This window comes from Henckelia pumila, chromosome 4, assembly GCF_033568475.1.
Source record: "Henckelia pumila isolate YLH828 chromosome 4, ASM3356847v2, whole genome shotgun sequence".
NCBI classification, from domain to species: Eukaryota; Viridiplantae; Streptophyta; class Magnoliopsida; order Lamiales; family Gesneriaceae; genus Henckelia; species Henckelia pumila.
In genome coordinates, this window is record NC_133123.1 from 225,766,299 (window position 1) to 225,771,129 (window position 4,831).

Here is a 4,831-nt window from a genome sequence, read left to right on the forward strand (position 1 = left end):
CCATCACTAGACGCTTAGTTACTACCTCTTGCTCCAGCGGAGTAGATACAACTAAATCCATATCTAATGATACATAAGGTAATCTATGTCTCTTAACAAAGCGACTAGAAATAAAGGAATGCGATGCTCTAGTATCAATTAAAACAAGTGCAGGAATACCACATAACAAAAAGATACCTGCCAACATGCGATCGCTTCCCTCAGTAGCCTGCTCCTGAGACAGAGCAAATACCTGCCCTTGAGTCTCTGGAAAATAACCAGAAGAACTCTGTGGTGCTGGCTGCTGACGTGGAAAGGTATAAGCTTGAGATCCAACATGTGATCCCGATCCACTAGCAGAACCCATGCGCTGAGGACAATCTCTCCGCAAATGTCCCTGCTCACCACAAATATAACAAGCACCAGTAGCCTTTCGACACGAAGCTGCATGATGCTTCCCACCACAGTGGCTGCAAAATTCCTCCTTCTTCTTCTTCTTCCCAAAATGGAATGTACCTCGTGAGCCACGAGAACCAGACGATGTAGTAGGAGTAGAAGAAGACATAGGTCCAGATTGCACAATAGATTGAGCCCTAGGCCCAAGAGATTCACTAGGTTGTCCTGATATCATCAACTGTGCCCGCCTGTTGCAGTTCTCCACTTGACGGCAACGGTTCACCAAAGTCTCATAAGATGTCGGATCATCAAAGACGACAACTTGTGAGTAGATATCTTGATTCAAGCCTTGCAGAAAGATGTCATACTTGGACGCATCACTATCACTGATATGAGGACTGAAAGGTAGCAAATCAAGAAATCGTTGCTCATATTGATCAATAATCATTGATCCTTGCCTTAGAGTCAGCAACTCCATAGATCGTGCATGTCGAATAGCTGGAGGAAAATATAGTTTCTGAAATTGCTGACAGAAATCCCCCCAAGTCACCTGTCCTCTCTCAGTACGTGCTTGAGTAGCTTTGGCATCCCCACATAAGCGTGCTCGATCCTCTAGAACAAATTCTAGAACTTCCAGTTTCTGCTCTTCAGTACACTCGAAAGCTCGAAAAGCACTCTCGAGTTTAGTCATCCAACCTCTTGCCTGTTCAGGATTCTCGCCTCCCACCAAGGGTTTCGGTCCTACTTGCATGAACTTATTGATAGAGTAGCGACGTCTACCCTCATGAGGACGATATCGATCATCAAGATGGCGATGATGACAACGATGACCACCTTCCTGGCCAACACTACCGTGACTCTCGCAAGCCATATCCTGAAAAGAATTGCACATTAAAATCCTAAATGCGCAATAATTACTCAAGACTAGACTAAATCCCAAGTACTAATCCCAAAATCTATGCATGCTCTGATACCAAAAATTTAGTGACCATGCATGAAATCACCTACTAACTGGCAACTAATAGCATGCAATAAACTTAATAAAGCAAAAAGCTTAACAGAGTAAAACGTGCGGAAACATAATCCATAAATTACATATCAGCTTAGTAAAATATATCTAGGATTAATACTGTAGTGATACAACCATATCGAAAAACTTAAAAGTAAACATTATACAGCTATATCGAATCCTGCTGTATAATTAACTCCTCAAGTCTCCTGCTCCCTAGTCCTGCCTTAAACTACCAGCTCCATCCATTCTGCGACCTGCCCCATGGAATAGGGTGTCCAAGATAACAACTAGGACGTGAGCGCTAACGCCTAGTACATAAACATGAGTAAACATATGTATATAATGCATGCAACATGATGACTGGTAAAGGGTCATCTGAAAAGCCATGCTCAGTACCGGCGCCACATGAGTGCTGCCACCGCACGGATCAACCTCTGGGTGCAACCACACTCATCTAGTACACTAGAGTAGTCAGACATATATGTCCCCACCGTCGCGGTACTCTTAATGACAGACTATCGAGTATAGAGCTGAGCGGCTCTATAATCAGGTATAACAAGGTATAGGCTCAACGTGTATATGCACATGACATATGAGTATAGAAAGCAGTAAATCATATATCACATCATATAATAATGCCAAATAAATGCAACATATAAACATGTATACTCTGACAATCTCAGTCAATGTGTACGTACCTCTAGGCTAGTTCAAGTATAGTAGATCCTAGGTTCCAAGCCTATATTCAAAAGTTCACCGTATCACTACACAAGTTCTATAAGCCTTAACTAAGCTAATAAGTACTCCCGAACTTAAATAGATTCCCGAACCATACCTTCGTCCGTAGTAAGCCCTTTGAAGTCGCTAGTCTCGGATGATTATAACCACACCTTGGTTATTCCAGAACCTCTATTATAACCGATAGGGCCCTCAAGTGTATAACTCACACTATATAACTGATCGAAGAAGGAAACTCGGAATTCGTATTTGAAAATGAACTCCGGAGACCCCTATTTATAGCCAAAAATTCTGGACACGAATTCAAGGTTCGTTGCGTCCGTTCCTGCATGTTTGACACTTGTCAAAACTCGTAGCTTAGTCATCAGGCCACCTCATGCCTGCCTGTATCTCAAGGTTCGTTGCGTCCGTTCTGAGGAACGTTGCGTCCGTTCTACCCCTCCATCATTGCGTCCGTTCGCCAACGGAAGCTCCGTTCTCTTACTTATCTTTTTAGTTTTGATTAATCATGTAATTGAGATGCGGGTTACTACAACTTGTATCATCAAAAACCCGATTTTCCAACCAATAGACACAAAGTACCCAAATGTGAATAAAAGCATTGAATTGCGGCTGCACAGAGGAACAACCGTAAACAAGGCACAACCACAGTTGACATGTGACAGCTTGATCAACTTCGATTTTAAAGAGTTTGCTTATATAAAAGCAAATCCAACCACTGATAATGAACATGGTAAATGTCGTTGCAATTATTTATTTAAATATATGAGAAAAATGATGAGTTTGTTTAAAGGCTACTTCATTTTATGCAGATGTTATTGGAATTTTAATGAAAGTCCGACAAGTTACGCGTTATGCAAAAAAAAAAAAAAAAAGACAAGGTCGATTTTGGTTACAGAAGGGAAGTAATTCTGATGATCACAATGTAAGTTCATAAAATATAATCACCTAATTCAACATTATTATTTCTGAATATTGTTTCTTACAGGTTCCAAACTATAACGATAAACTTATGGGATGATCTCGCACTGAACGAAGGAAAATTTCTGGAAGAAAATCATGTTCAGAACTCAATCGTTGCCTTCTGCAATCTTAAAATGAGTATATATAATGGTATTGTCATAAAATTTAATATCATTCACTTTTGTTACGATCATGAATAATCTCAGTCATCCTCTTTTTAATAATCCAGGATTTACTGAGTTGCAGTCAACATTTACAACTGGAATGCTACATAACCCAAAATACAGTGAAGCAGAAAAAATAAACTTATGGTACAAAAAAATCATTGTTACTTTCTTCACTTAAAGTTATTTTCTGCTACTTAACAAAAATTTTTTGGCGTAGGTTGGAAATTATTGTGGGAAAATAGAATTTAAATATATTATGGGCGGAAAAACAATCAAGGAATGCGAGGAAATCAAACTAAAGCAGTTGGCAGATACGAATGATTCTTTGAAGCAGGTACAAACATATTAAATTTTGGTTTATCATTTTCGAAATATATTTCCATAAGAAATAAATGCTACTTAATATAATATAAATATAATACAATACAAATAAATTAAATATGTTCATGTAAAAGCAAATTTATGCTATAAATAAATACCGACATTTTATTCTTTTTTACCGGACATGTATTACTGTTTTAAGGAAACTATATGTGAGATTGAAAATCAATCAAAACCATGGTATGAGATATGTGCCAATTGTCTAAAAGCAATCACTAAAACAACAAATGGAATTAGTTGTGCAAATTGCAAAAACCAAACAGTTCAGGTTATACCAAGATAAAATCATACTCATGTTGTATTGATGTTGAAAAATATTTGTCTATACTTTGATGAAAAGTGAATTGCTACAAGTATCGTTTAACAATGATTGTGCAAGATAATGACACTTCGACAAGGCTTACGTTTTTTAAGATGTCGCTTCAGATTTTATTGGTTGTTCTGTGACGGAATACATTGAATTACTCAATAAGGTATACATAATTATAACCAAAATCCAAATGTCAAGTTTCAAATTTAATTTTTTCTTTAACTGTCCGTTGAACTTATTTAGTGATCTATACATTGAAATTATATAACTATAGGAGCTGGATGAAACAAAACCCATTGTTATTGACAACACAATCAAGGGAGAGCACGTGTTTCTTTTCAAGATGGATCAAGAAATTCATAAACAGAAAAAGACTCTGTCTATAGTAGTGGAAGGCTTCCGAAAGCCGCTGTCAGAAATCTTTGACACAAAAATATCTAAAAAAGGCACAAACCAGTTGCAAGGATCGCAAAAGGAAAAAAAAAAGAGATATTCATTGAAAACTACAAATAAGAAAGATGATGTGAAATAATTAAAAGAACCAAGATATGAAACCATTGAAATCGAAGATGACGAGAACATAGCTGCATTTACTCAAAAAAAAAGACGAATATTGAATCAAAGACATGAAGCTTCTGTTAAAGTTATTAATGTGAAAAAGGAAAAATATTGAATAGTTAAATGTTGTGTAGTATTATTTGAATAGTTCTTTTTATATAAAACTGATTTAAATAAATGAATGATTTTTTCCAAATATAGTTTGATATTAGTGGTATTAATGAATGATTTTTTAAGAATTTTTTTTTAGTTTCGTCACATTTCTTATATATATTTTTCACGTGCAACGTCTTTTTTCTAGTTTCATAAAATGCAATAAAAGGAAAT